Below are 16,005 nucleotides of genomic sequence, written 5' to 3' on the forward strand. Positions count from 1 at the left end.
TTAATGGAGATGCTCTTCCGTAAAAAGAGAAAAAAATCAAATATCAACAGAGAATTAAGCTACAACGAGTTCAAAATGTATATTGAAGATAAAAGTATTCTGATTAGGAATATAATTTCTTGTACAATACATGGAGCACCATATATGACAGGTCGACATGCTGGTTTAGTGGCATTTATGAAAAAAGAATTTCCAAGTCTGTTGACAAACCATTGTGTAATTCATCATTAACATCCCACAGCCAAAAACACCAGGCAATGATTTTTTTCAAGCATGACTCTTGTAATATCTGCTAACAAAATTAAGCTCATCTATTAAATAGCAGAATATTTCACCAGTTATGCCAAGGTAATGATGAAGAGTTTGAACACTTGCTTCCTCACACTGAAGTGTGCTGGCTGACAAAAGGCAGCTGCTTAAAATGTTCCTTTGATCTGTTTGACACAGTGGTAGAATTTCTGCTCAAAGTTGACAAGAGTTTGGGAAACAAGACTGAATTTCTACTTGGAGATGTGGCACACCTAGCTGACCTGTATGACAAAATGAATGTTCCAATATGAAACTGCGGGGTGAGAATATCAGTTTAAGAGTGTAATGTCAACTTTTAATCTGAAAATTGGAAACTTATAAGCGGAACATTGGGAGAAGAATATTCTCACAGTTTCCCTGCATGGAATGTATGACACTCTCTTTAACAGATGCTGTTTTGCAACCCACACCTACAGTTACTAAAGAAGGATTTTCAGAATCAATTCAAGGATTTGAACAATCTGAAAATTCTGGATTGAGTAATTAACCCATTTCTTTTACAGGAAGACGGCTTGCAAGAAGGAATTAACAAAATTTCCCCATGGGGATGAATAAAGTATCTATCTATCTATCTAAAAAATGCTTTTCCAAAATGTCAGCATTTGTGGTATGTGGCCACACTATCATATAAAGTTTTCTGGTCTGTGCAGAAGAGCCAAACTGCTCTTCATTGCATTTCCATCCTCCTACTTTGTTGAAAGAGGTTTCAGTGCAGTGAACACACAAAAACGGACATTATTACACAACTTAGAAACACAGAAAACCTACAGCACAATTCAGGCCCTTCGGCATGTCCTTACCTTAGAAATTACTAGGCTTACTTATAGCCCTCTATTTTACTAAGCTCCATGTACCTATCTAAAAGCCTCTTAAAAGACCCTATCGTATCCGCCTCCATCACCGTTTCCAGCAGCCCATTCCACGCACTCACCACTCTCCAAGTGAAAAACTTACCCCTGACATCTCCTCTGTACCTACTCAAGTCAAGTCAACTTTTATTGTCATTTCGACCATAACTGCTGGTACAGTACACTGTAAAAATGAGACAACGTTTTTCAGAACCATGGTGTTACATGACACAATACAAAAAACTAGACTGAACTACGTAATAAAAAAGAACAACACAGAGAAAGCTACACTAGACTATTGACCCACACAGGACTGCATAAAGTGCACAAAAACAGTGCAAGCATTACAATAAATAATAAACAGGACAGTGGGGCAAGGTGTCAGTCCAGGCTTCGGGTATTGAGGAGTCTGATAGCTTGGAGGAAGAAACTGTTACATAGTCTGGTCGTAAGAGCCCAAATGCTTCGGAGCCTTTTCCCAGACGGCAGGAGGGAGAAGAGATTGTATGAGGGGTGCATGGGGTCCTTCATAATGCTGTTTCCTTTGCGGATGCAGCGTGTAGTGTAAATGTCCATAATGGCAGGAAGAGAGACCCGATGATCTTCTCAGCTGACCTCACTATCCGCTGCAGGGTCTTGCGATCCGAGATGGTGCAATTTCCGAACCAGGCAGTGATGCAGCTGCTCAGGATGCTCTCAATACAACCCCTGTAGAATGTGATGAGGATGGGTGGTGGGAGATGGACTTTCCTCAGCCTTCGCAAAAAGTAGAGACGCTGCTGGGCTTTCTTTGCTATGGAGCTGGTGTTGAGGGACCAGGTGAGATTCTCCGTCAGGTGAACACCAAGAAATTTGGTGCTCTTTACGATCTCTACTGAGAAGCCATCGATGTTCAACGGGGAGTGGTTGCTCCGTGCCCTCCTGAAGTCAACAAACATCTCTTTTGTTTTGTTAACATTAAGAGACAGGTTGTTGGCTCTGCACCAGTCCGTTAGCCGCTGCACCTCCTCTCTGTAAGCTGATTCTTCGTTCTTGCTGATGAGACCCACCACGGTGGTGTCATCGGCAAACTTGATGATATGGTTCGAGCTGTGTGTTGCAGCACAGTCATGGGTCAGCAGAGTGAACAGCAGTGGACTGAACACGCAACCCTGGGGAGCCCCCGTGCTCAGTGTGATGGTGTTGGAGATGCTGCTCCCGATCCGGACTGACTGAGATCTCCCAGTCAGGAAGTCTAGGATCCAGTTGCAGAGGGAGGTGTTCAGGCCCAGTAGGCTTAGCTTTCCAATCAGTTTCTGAGGGATGATTGTGTTGAATGCTGAACTGAAGTCTATGAACAGCATCCCCAGCACCTTAAACCTCCTGTGGCAACCATTTCAGCCCTGGGAAAAAGTCTCTGACTATCCACACGATCAATGCCTCTCAACTTGAACTAGGTATTTCAACTCTTGCTAAAAACCATCAAGCTCAAGGATCACATCAAAGCTGCTATACAGCACACAGGTAATGTGTAAGCTAGGTTTAAAGACAAATACAAATTTAAAGCAGAATCATTTTTCTCACGTTAACACATGGTAGACATGTTTTTACACTATGGGGGGCACTGGAAAGTACATAGTGCCCAAGAGGGGTTTTGGCAAGAATGAAGGTGCTTTAGGGTTGGGAAACACTGCCCAAACTTAAGCCTTAACTCCCCACACTGTCCCCCAAACGTTCCTAATGAACCTAAAAAGCAACTATCTGAGCCACCAACCTGGCAGACATAACAGCCTGGCCCCATCTTGATCTGATATCTTAAGAGAACTTGTCATCTGTTAATACACATGAATGTGCTCTACAGAGCACAGAGATTTCCTGCAGAGAAGACAGGCTATCCTTTATAAAAATAAACCACTTCCTCCACACTCCCAAAACTCCTACAGTGAAAGGCGTAATATACATCCCGGTGCTGAAGAAATTATAAAGATATGAAATCATATGCCGCACAGGTTCGTCACAGTAAGACAAAGCAACCAAGGACATCAGTGACATGACAACTTACTTACTGCCTACATGTTTGAATTAAAATAGAATAACTAATCTTGAGGATCCAAACCAGTAACATTCAGAGTGAACACCAGTGAACCTGCAGATGCTGGAAATAAATAAAAACACAAAACGCTGGCAGAACTCAGCAGGCCAGACAGTATCTATGGGAGGAGGTCGTGACGACTTTTCGGGCCGAAGCCCTTCATCAGGATTTGCCTCCATAGCTCTAAGGTAGAGTCCCCACTCCAGCTCTAGATATCCCTCTTAAAATGCCATCATAGCATCCAATTTCCCTCAGAATGTAATACATTTCAGTAAGAAATCTCCATGTACCTTGAAATAAGCAAAATTGCATTAGTTTTCTCAACTTCTTGCTATACCTGCACCCCAGCCCTTTGTTTCATGTACAAGACCCACAGATCCCGTTGCAACAATATGTAATCTCACTCTTAATAATAATTCATAGAATTATAGAAATCTACAGCCAACAATGTTGTGCTGACCATGTAACCTACTCCAGAAACTGCCTAGAACTACCCCACTTGCACCGCCCTTTATTTTTCTTAGCTCCATGTACCTATCTAAGAGGCTCTTAAAAGATCCTATTGTATCCACCACTACCACGGTCACTGGCAGTGCATTCCATATACCTACCACGCTCTGCATGAAAAACTTACCCCAACATCCCCTCTGTACTTACTTCCAAGCACCTAGAAACTATGTTCCCTTGTGTTAGCCATCTCAGCTCTGGGTAAAAGCCTCTGGTTATCCACACAATCAATGCCTCTCATCATTTTATACACCTCTATCAGGTCACGTCTCATCCTCCGTTGCTCAAAGGAGAAAAGGCCAAGTTCACTCAACCTATCCTCATAAGGCATGCTCTCCAATCCAGGCAACACCTTTTGAAAACCTCTTCTGCACTCTCTCTATGGTATCCATATCCTTACTGCATGAAGTGACCAGAAATGAACACAGTACTCCAAGTGGGGTTTAACTAAGGTCTTATATAACCTTAACTTTATGTCATGGGTCTTGAACTCAATCCCATGGTTGATGAGGACCATCACACCATATGCCTTCTTAACAACACTGTCAACCTGAGCCGCAGCTTTGAGTGTCCTATGGATAAAGGCCCCGAGATCTCACTGATCTTCCACATTGCCAAGTGTGCCAATTGCCCAGGTCATACAGACAGTTCAAAAGCTTACCTCCAAAGTGGACTTTACAAGCTATTGATTTCAGTGACCATATCTGAGAAAAAGTGCAATTAACCAGCACCATTTTAATCGCAATCAGGACTAGAAAGGAAGGGGGAAGCCACCAGGATAAGATGGTGAGACGAGATGAAGGAGTACAAGCTGGAAGCTGATAGGAGAAGCCAGGTGAGTGGGACAGTAAATGGGTGGGGGGATGATAGGTGGAAAGGTGAAGGGCTGAAGAAGAAGAAATCTGAGAGGACAGGAGAATGGACCATTGGAGAAAGGGAAGGGGGAGGGACACCAGAGGCAGGAATTAATGCATCCACAATATGTATATCCATGTCATTAATTACCCCGTGGTGTAGGTCTTTAGGCCCACCGGCTCTGTCGCTATTGGCTCCTTTAGTTTAACTTGTAGTTTATTTTAAACAAATGGTAGTCTCTTGTTTATTATTATTTCTGTTTTTCGTCAATTCCACCAGGAAAACTGAGTTAAATCATTTACGTAGAATTCTTGCCATTTCTCTGTATTCTATCATTAATTCCCTAGCCTGATTCTGCAAGGACATTTACTTTAACTATTCTATTTCTTCCTATATATCTGCAGTTCTTTCCATCTGCTTTTATAGTCTGCTTGTTCAATTTAAAACTCTGTATCTTCTTTCTCTTTTTTTCTTGGAGATTATGGAACAGAATCAATGTAGAGTCTAACCACATCCATAGCTAAACAGCTAATCAGACAGCAACTTCCTGTGACACGTTTGACCAAAACTGCTACACCGCCTGCTCTCACAGTGCAGAAAATAAATTTTCAAAGGATAATGAAATTAAATTCATCAAATGTTAATAGCCACTTAGAAATAAAAGAAATTGAGAAGATCTTCCTGCTTTGCCTACCTTCATAAGTTTTACGAGGATGTCTCCCAGAGCCTTGGCATGAAAATACACAAAAAAGCCATGGAAAAAAATTTAAGGAGTAAACAGGGCCTGTCTACACATGTAGAAGTGAAAGAGAGGGATAATTTTTTTTTAAATCACTACCAAACAATCTCAGAACAATATAACTTCACATATGGTTTTTTTATTCATTCAAGTAGAAATTCTAAAAAAAAAAACCCTCTAAAATTATATATTTTTAATTCCTCCTCTCCATCTTACCTTCTCATCCCCCACCATCTTAAGTATTGTGATTTAATCACTATCCTATAGTATCCATCTTATTAATATACATCTGATGCAAGTACCCAGATGAAATTTCCAAGTGATGCAATTTCACCCAGAAATTACTGTAAATGCTCTCTATTCTGAACAGATAAATGTTATTCCCCCCACCCCCCACACACAATGCTGAAACAAATACAATTGAATTTCTAGCCCCACACTTCACTATACCAGAAGTTATTCTATGAAGTGTAGCAACCATGCTGTAGGAAGTGCCAACGAGACAAAATGGAGCATGACAAATAGCAGATGACAGCTTCACTCTGACTTCCACAGCCTAGTACTAACCAATACTGATTAAAAAGGTATTCAGTAAATGAACAAAGGCACTACTTTCTGCAGCACTCGTGTTCTCTGGGGTGCATATTAACAAAACTCAATTAACCCATTGATAACCAGATGTCTTCTGGTACTTCACAGAAAGTGCATGTCAAAGAGGAACATTTTCAACAATCATTTTATATATTTGAAGGTGCAGGTAGATTTTCTGATGCAGTTATCTCAAGGCTCTTAAATACTGTACGCTTTTCTCTCTTAACAATGTGACCATAAGGTCACTAAATGAAGAGTAGGCGGTGAAAGAGAGCAGAGCAGATGGCCAGTCATTATGCTTGTGCCTGTGTAACACTGCTCCTGGCACAGCAGTGGTTCAACATATCAGCTGAGGAAGAAGTGTGATGCATGAACAGAGGAGAAACTATACGGGGAAGCATGAAGTGGCCAGGCTTTGTGAATGCTGAGAGTTTACCAGATGCTGAACTCAGTATTTTAACGATGGAGTAAAATGCAGAGCCTCTCATCTATCCTTACACATCTGCTAGTTACAGAAGCTGCCACTGAAGATATTAGCATGTGAAATCTGCAGATGGAACAGGTGAAAGAATGCATCTGCTTTTGTTTTGCTATAGGATGTTTTTATTTAATTATGTTCTTGAAATGCGACTTACTCAAAGGCTCTTTCCAAAGTAGCTGCATTCAAATTTTATTATCTGCCGAGTACAACCTATTTTAGCCTGGGATCCATAAAACAATTATGAAAGCCACCTTTTTATGATGCACAAATTTCATCAAAACTAAACAAATGAAATAACAATCCACAAAGGAAAATTTTGACAAACTGTTAGGTATCTGCTTCTTTCTCACTGAATTATTCCTATCAGTACAGATAAAATTTCATAACAGCATCCATTGTGAAACTTTATCTACAGTTACCAGTTTAGACATTGTTGTTTAATTTTATAAATCAACAGGTTAGAACTTTTAACCAAATCTCCTTAACTAACGCCAAACACAGTACAAACAGTTCACTAAAAAGATGTACACTCAGTGTCCACTGTATTAGGTACACCTACTCGCTAATGCGAATATCTAATCAGCCAATTATGTGGTAGCAACTCAATGCATAACAGCATGCAGACATAGTCAAAAGGTTTAGTTGTTGTTCAGACCAACAATCAGTACGGGGGAAGAAATGTAATCTAAGTGATGTTGTCTGTGGAATGACTGCTGGTGCCAGATGCATTGGCTTGGGTCTCTCAGAAACTGCTGATCTCCTGGGCTTTTCACGCACAACATTCTCAAGAATTTATAGAGAATGGTGCGAGAAACATAAAAACATCCAGTTCTGTGGACAAAAACACTTTGTTAATGAAAGAGGTCAGAGGAGGATGGCCAGACTAGTTCAAGCTGACAGGAAGGTGACAGTAACTCAAAAATCACACATTACAATAGCAGTGTGCAGAAGAGCATCTCTGAATGCACAACATCGAACCTTTAAGTAGATGGGCTACAGCAGAAGAGCACACTGGGTTCCACTCCTGTACCTAATTAAATGTCCTTTGAATGTATATACATTCTCTACCTCTCTCCCCCAAAAAGTATTTTAACATTTCTGAAGGTACTCTTGAATCCTACCCACATCCCAACTCACACCATAATGCCTAGTCTGTGAATACCACCTCTTCATGTACACTCAAATTCCACCACAAATTTGCTTGGCTCCACATTTATGGATTTTCCACAAAATTCTTGCCCAAGCAAGCTTTGCATGCATTGACCAAATCTTCACCGAGCCAAGAATTCCTCTACAGATGGATTATCATCTCAGAGTCCATCATTATCAGTAGCAGTACATCAGTGCCTAAACTGCTGTTACAACAATGTGAAATATCACCTACATTCACCATGTTTAACACTGTAGCTATACTCACACTCCCTTTTCTAAATAATGGGCCAGTATCCACTGTTTTCTCATTCTCTAGTCACTTTGTTAGTGTTGTAATGATGAGTCTTACCTGGTCTTCCTGTCACCTGTAAAACTAACTGGTCCAGTTCTCTTCCTGGACAGGGTCATTTCACCCCACAGATGTATCAAGGATCCTAATGTGGCCATTCTTTGAAACAGTCCCAAATTGTGGTCCAGAGCAGAGATATACGACTCTGCCTACCAGCACAATAGGGAACTGACCATGTATCTCCACCAGCAAACTATCACTCTAAGGGAACTGATCACAAAAGGGAACTGACCATGTAACTCCACCAGCAAACCATCACTCTAAGGGAACTGATCACAAAAGGGAACTGACCATGTAACTCCACCAGCAAACCATCACTCTAAGGGAACTGATCACAATAGGGAACTGACCATGTATCTCCACCAGCAAACTATCACTCTAAGCTTGTCCTATACAGGTGCTTCATGCCAGTTTACACAAGAAAAAGAACATGCTAATGTCTCCACTTTTAGAAACTTTGAGGGATCTGCATATCCATGCAAATATGCCCCATCCTGTGGAAATTATGACGTCAGGTAGTTTTGAATGGGTACTCAGATGCGGTGTGACTTCCACGACAGCACAAGCAAGGGCTTTGTTACCCATGTGATTTGCAGCCTTTCACTGCCAAAGGCAGTGATTTCCCAAAGGCACTTACCAGCATTCAGCCAAGGCAACCATACCTTTATTGACATTTTTATGGGGTTTCATCTATCTTCACCTCAGGGTTGCATCTAAGCAAAAACATTTGATGATTAGCAATATCCTCTACAAACTCTGCACACTCCCTCAAATGTCAGATGCAGAATGTCGAGCAGTTCCTTGAATTTTCATTTGCCAGCCTACACACCAAACTACCTGCTCGTTCAAAAAGTTCTGCCAGTTGCAATAATTAGTCCAATAATTTACCACTATTCCTCAGCATTTTTCTTCAGTCCTGCTGAACGGTTTCAGCCCGCAACACTGACAATATACTTTTCCATAGATGCTGCCTGGCTGGCTGAGCTCCTCCAGCATTTTGCATATGTTGCTTGGATTTCCAGAATCTGCAGGTTTTCTCTTGTTTGTGATTGTTGTGCAAATACTGATGTCAGGTTCACCAGTTTAAACACTCAATGGCGACTTTATTAGGTACACCTATACACCTGCTTATTAATGCAAACATCTAATAGCCAAACATATGGCAGCAACTCAATGCATATAGGAATGCAGGCATGGTCCAGAGGTTCAGACTGTGAGAATGGAGAAGTAATGTGATCCAAGTGGCTTTGACTGTGGAATAATTGTTGGTGCCAGACGAAGTGGCTTGATTTTTTTTAAGAAACTGCTGATCTCCTGGGATTTTCAAGTACAACAGTCTCTAAAGTTTACAGAGAATGGTGCAAAAAAAAATCAAATGCATCTAGTGAGCAGCAATTCTGTGAGCAAAAAAACCTTGTTAATGAGAGAGGTCAGAGGAGAATGGCCAGACTGGTTCAAGCTGACAGGAAGGCCACAGTAACTATGTGCTACAACAGGGTGTGCAGAAGAGCATCTCTAAGCATGCATGTCAACTTGAAGTGGATGGGCTACAGCAGTAAAATACATTCAGTGTGTACTTTATTAGGTACAAGAGGTACCCGATTATTTCCCAGCTTATTCTTAGAGCCTTTCTTAAACAACTGAATAACAATAGCTCTCTTCCAATCCTCTGGCACCTTACCAGTGGCTGAAGATGTTTTAAATACCTCTGCTTGGGCATCTGCAATTTCTGCACGAATTATGTATGCTGATTTTCCTTCATTAAGTTACACGTTTTCAAATGAAGGTTTGCAGGGAATCACAGAACTGATTCTGATAATGTTTGACCACCAGTTAATAATTAAGTTTACCATTCCTCTTTTGGTTATGCAGTGGTACAATATTAGATGTCATGCAATAGTTTGGGACCGCAGCTGAAGACAGACACAAATTGAAGATATTAGTTAAAGCCTCAGCAATTTTATTTCGACTGTCCTGGATAAACTTCATCTCAGCCCAGTGACTTCTCCATTTTCAAAAATACTAAATCCCTTAATACTTTGCCCATGAGTGTTTATTTTATCCACTGTTTCAGTTTGCATTGGACTCCTTCACATCTTATTCTATCCTGTTTTGGGTGAGATCTTCCAAACTAAAGTACACCATAAAGCCATCATACCTATAAAATCTATTCAGCAGAAACTCCTTCTGGAGATTGAGATTCTTCGATACCAAACAGCTTATTATTTTAAAATCACTGTTTACATAATTCTTGCAAACAAATTTATCACAGAAAATATAATCCCAGTCAAATAACCTGCATGTGTAAATGCAAAATATAAAAATTAAGGCTTGTTAACTGCACACAAAATATCTATAATTCACAAAGCAAATGTGAATATAAACATACCCCAATCATGGGACAACTTACAAAGACCAATTAACCAGCTGGTACATCTTTGGACTGTGGGAGGAAACTGGAGCACCTGAAGGAAACCCACATGGTCACGGGGAGAACGGAGAAATTGAACCTGGGTCGCCTGTACGGTAAAGTGTTGTGCTAACCACTATGCTACTGGGCCACTCCATGGGCTAATTTATGAAAATTAGCCACAGGTTTCATCAATAACATGTCATCACTGGTCACAAGGTAGGTGGCAATTCATTGCACTCACCTCCCTGTGCATATTTCATCAGGAAGGGGAGGAAAAATGGTCGGAAGTAGATGCAACCAAAAAAAGGCAGAAATTTCATTTGAGTCTCTTGCAGTTCAAACTAAGTAATTGAGTCTCTGAAAAGTTAACACTGAGTGAGTTTCTTACTCATTAAAAGTATGTCCACTCATCCAACCAATCTATCTCACTCTTGTACACTTTGTCACCATCTGAGATTCTGCCGATAACAGTTGCGCCTTTGGTAAATTTACCATGGCGTTTGAAATATGCCTAACCACACAGTCTTTAGTGTAGAGAGAGTAGAGCCACACAACCTTCAGGTGCAGTAGTGCTGATTGTCATTGAGGAGATGTTATTTCTGATCTGTACTGACTGTGGTTTCCCGATGAGGAAGTCAAAGATCCAACTGCAGAGGGAAGTACAGAAGCCCAGGTTTTGGAGCTTGTTGATTGGAGCTGAGGGTACGGTTGCGTTGAATGCTAAACTGTAGTTAATAAACAGCAGCCTGACGTAGGTATTACTGTTGTCCAGGTGACTTAAGGCCGAATGCAGAGCCACTGAGATTGCATCTGCTGTAGACCTATTGCGGTGATAGGTCAATTGCAGCAGGTCCAGATCCTTGCTGAGGCAAGAGTTGATTCTAGCCATGACCAACCTGTCAAATCACTTCATAACAGTAGGTACGCACGCCACTGGCAACAGTCACTGAGGCAGCTCACCCTGCTCTTCTTGGGCACTGGTATGATTGGCACCCTTTTGAAACATGTGGGAACCTCTGACTGTGGCTTTGAGAGTTTGAGGATGTCCTAGAATGTTCCCCTCAGGAGGTTGGGACAGGTTTTCAGAGCCCCACCAGGTACATCATCAGGGCCTGTCATCTCCTGAGGGTTCACCTGCTTGAAAGATGTTCTAACGTCGGCTTCTGAGACAGAGATCACAGGGTCACCCAATGCTACAGGGATTCACATAAATGTAGCTTTATTCTCCCTTTCATAGTGTACATAAAAGGCATTGAGCTCATCTGGGAGTGAACCATTACTGCCATTCAAAATGGTATGTTTTGCATTGTAGGAAGCAATGGTCTGCAAACCTTGCAAGAACTGACATGCATCCGATTCCATCGCTAACCTCAATCAAAATTCTTTTCTCACTCTTAAAATAGCCTTCTGCAGGTTGTACTTGAACTTCCTTGTATAATTCTGGATTACCAGTTTTGAATGCTACAGATCTAGCCCTCAGCAGACTATGAATATCCTGGTTCATCCATGGCTTTTGATTTGGATAGATCCATTATGTTCTCATACTCATCCACACAAGTTTTGATGAAGTTGGTGACAAGTGTGGCATATTTATACAGAGTCCAAGATGAATCACTGAAAACTGTCCAATCCATTGACTCAAAGCAGTCCTGTAAGTGCTCCACCACCTCTCTTGACCATACCTTCTTGATCATCACCACTGGTGCTGTGGTCTTTCGTCTCTGCCTATACAATGGGAGTAGAAGTACAGCTAGGCAATCAAACTTTCCGAAGTGTGGATGTGGGATGGCCCAGTCAGTGTTCTTGATGTTGGTATGACAGTGGTCAAGTAAGTCGGCTCCTCTGGTTCCACAGCTGATATGTTGAGGGTAATTTTTCAGAAACTTCTTCAAGCTGGCCTGGTTGAAATTCCAAAACATCAAGGTGTACTGTTTCATACCTGCTGATTATGGAGCTTAGCTCCCCCAGTGCCAGCCTGAGACGAAATGTACACCGCTATCTGGATGATGGCAGGTAAAGAGGATGACATCTGACCGCTAGCTGTTCCAGGTTGGACTTCCCTTCACATGGAACCACAGATTTGTTATTGAGTAATGCAGCACCAAAATGGGTCCTTCACCCCACCAAGTCCATGCAGCTATCAAGTATCTAAAGGGGCGCCAAGTTGCATCTCGAGTAGCAGCAGTACTCTCAATGGATACGATTAAATATTCCCGTTTCAGCCTGATACAGCTAAAAAGCACAACTGCTTCCAAGGTCAGTACAGTCAAAGATGTCTTAATGCATTTAAACAAACTATCGCTGCTTAAAACTGATGGAAACAACACCGACTGAGGTCGGATGCGCCCACGTGGGATATCACAGAGGAAGTGTGGGTGCAGAGCAGGGTTACAAGTGCGTTTAAGAAAACGGAGTTTTAAACTCCCTGTGCCGACCATCTTGCTGGCAAACGTGCAGCCTCTGGTGAATAAAATCAATGACCTCAGAGCCATGATGCTGAATCAGAGGAACATTAGGACCAACTGTGTCCTTTGTTTCATGGAATCCTGGTTAACCCCTTCCGTACTGGATGCAGCGAACCAGATTGACGGGTTTACTGTACATGTCAGGATAGATCTATAGAATCTCTCAAAAGCAGAGGTGGAGGAGTATGGTGGACAAATATATCAATGCTGTCCCAATTCTGCTCACCAGACCTGGAATATCTAGCAGTTAAGTGCCATTCTTTTTACCTACCGAGGGAGTTCTCTGGGGTTATTTTGGTAGCAGTTTAAATTCCACCTCAGGCCAATGTCAATCAGGCTTTAGATGATCTGAGCAATGGGATCAAAATGCACAAAACAGCATACCCTAACGCCTTCATCATCATTTTGGGAGATTTCAACTAGGCCAGTCTGAAAAAAATCATTAAGCAATTATCATCAACAGATCACTTGCAATACTAGAGGAAACAATACACTACACCATTGCTATACCACCATCAAGAATGCCTACAGTGTTATTCCACGGTCACACTTTGGGAAGTCTGATCACCTGGCTGTACTCTTACCCCCTGAGTCAAGTCGTCACTTTTTATTGTCATTTCGACCATAACTGCTGGTACAGTACACAGTAAAAACGAGACAATGTTTTTCAGGACCATGGTGCTACATGAAACAACACAAAATCTACACTGAACTACGTGAAAACAACACAGAAAAAAACTACACTAGACTACAGACCTACCAAGGACTGCATAAAGTGCACAAAACAGTTCAGGCAGAGACTGAAGACTGCAGCACCAGTAGTGAGGACCAAGAGGGTATGGACAAAGAAAGCACAGGAATGCCTACAGGACTGCTTTGAATCAGTTGCCTGGACTGTATTCAGCGATTCATCTTCGAACCTGGATGCGTATGCTGCAGTTGTTACAGACTTCATTAAAACCTGTGTGGATGAGTGTGTGCCTACAAAGACTTACTGTACATTCCCAAACCAAAAACCATGGATGAACCAGGAGGTACGTCGTCAGCTGAAGGCTGGATCTGTGGCATTAAACTCTGGCGGCCCAGGCCCGTACCAGAAAACCAGGTATGATTTGCGGAGGGCTATTTCAAGGGTGAAGAAACAATTTCGAATGAGGCTGGAGGCAACATTGGATGCACGGCAACTCTGGCAGGGTTTGCAAGACATTACTTCCTCCAAAACGAAACCCAATAGCATGAATGGCAGTGATGCTTCACTACCAGATGAACTCAACACCTTCTGTGCCTGTTTTGAAAAGGAGAACTCAGCTACAGCCGTGAAGATCCCTGCTGCACCTGATGACCCTGTAATCTCTGTCTCAGAGGCCAATGTTATAATTGTTGCCTTTTTGAAGCAAGTGGAAACTTCTGCCCATAGCAGTGAAAGGTTGAAAATTATACCAGTGTTTAAGAAGAATAATGTGAGCTGCCTTAATGACTATCGTCCGGTAGCATTCACATCTACAGTGATGAAATGTTTTGAGAGGTTAGTCATGACTAGACTGAACTCCTATCTCAGCAAGGACCTGGACCCATTGCAATTTGCCTATTGCCACAATAGGTGAATGGCAGATGCAATCTCAATGGCTCTCCACATGGCTTTAGACCACCTGGACAACACAAACACCTACGTCAGGATGCTGTTCATTGGCTTTCACTCAGCATTTAATACCATCATTCCCGCAATCCTGATTGAGAAGTTGCAGAACCTGGGCCCCTGTACCTCCCTCTGCAATTGGATTCTCGACTTCCTAATCGGAAGACCACAGTCTGTGTGGATTGGTGATAACATATCCTCCCCGCTGACAATCAACATTGGCACACCTCAGGGGTGTGTGCTTAGCCCACTGCTCTACTCTCTATATACACGTGACTGTGTGGCTAGGCATAGCTCAAATACCATCTACAAATTTGCTGATGATACAACCATTGTTGGTAGAATCTCAGGTGGTGATGAGAGGGTGTACAGGAGCGAGATATGCCAACTAGTGGAATGGTGCTGCAGCACCAACCTGGCACTCAACGTCAGTAAGACAAAAGAGCTGATTGTGGACTTCAGGAAGGGTAAGACGAAAGAACACATACCAATCCACATTGAGGGTTCAGAAGTGCAGAGAATGAGCAGCTTCAAGTTCCTGGGTGTCAAGATCTCTAAGGATCTAACCTGGACCCAACATATTGATGTAGTTATAAAGAAGGCAAGACAGCGACTATATTTCGTAAGGAGTTTGAAGAGATTTGACATGTCAACAAATACTCAAAAGCTTCTATATTTGTACCATAGAGGGCATTCTGACAGGCTGCATCACTGTCAGAGGGCATTCTGACAGGCTGCCCAAAGAAGTTGCAGAAGGTTGTTAAGTCTAGTCAGCTCCATCTTGGGCACTAGCCTACAAAGTACCTAGGACATCTTCAGGGAGCGGTGTCTCAGAAAGGTAGCATCCATTATTAAGGACTTGAGCACGCACGACATGGCCTTTTCTCACTGTTACCACCAGGAAGGAGGTACAGAAGCTGGAAGGCACACACTCAGCAATTCAGGAACAGCTTCTTCCCCTCTGCCATCCAATTCCTAAATGGACATTGAAGCTTTGGACACTACCTCACTCTTTAAAAAAATTGCAGTTTTTTTGTTTTTTACATTGCTTTTCATCTATTCAATATACATATACTGTGAATGATTTACTTACTTTTTTCTCTTCTATATTATGTATTGCATTGAACTGCTGTTGCTAAGTTAACAAATTTCATGCCACATGCCAGTGATAATAAACCTGATTCTGATATTAATCCATTCGGCAGCACTTGTTCCTTAATCTTGGCAATTCAGTGTTGCTCTAACGCTTCTTAAATTTGTGTCTCTGCCTTCATCACACCCTCAGGTATTGGGTGAAGAAGTTCCTTAGAATCCTTGTAAACCTCCTATTCCTCAGATTAGACATAGATCTTCTGATCTTCCATACCTCTGCCACAGGGAAAGATTACTATCCATGCTTGTCATTATTATGCATACCTCTCAATGCATCCCTTCCCCTCCCACCACTCCCAAGCTTCCTGCAAGGTAAACCAATTCAATCTCTCAAAATAGAAGCTTTCCATTCAACCCATTAATCCAATGCTGGCTCCTGGTCAATCAGCCCTATTCCCCTACTTACACCTCACCCATAATTAGTCCTACAAATTATA

The 16,005-nt window shown here is 42.0% G+C and overlaps 1 protein-coding gene across 1 annotated transcript in view; it reads right to left on the minus strand.

Annotated features, from left to right (window-relative positions):
* LOC140729623 (uncharacterized) overlaps positions 1–16,005 on the minus strand; it is a 71,188-nt gene that overhangs the window by 41,334 nt on the left and 13,849 nt on the right. The window lies entirely within an intron of this gene.

The sequence above is a fragment of the Hemitrygon akajei genome, chromosome 6 (assembly GCF_048418815.1).
Source record: "Hemitrygon akajei chromosome 6, sHemAka1.3, whole genome shotgun sequence".
Lineage (NCBI taxonomy): Eukaryota > Metazoa > Chordata > Chondrichthyes > Myliobatiformes > Dasyatidae > Hemitrygon > Hemitrygon akajei.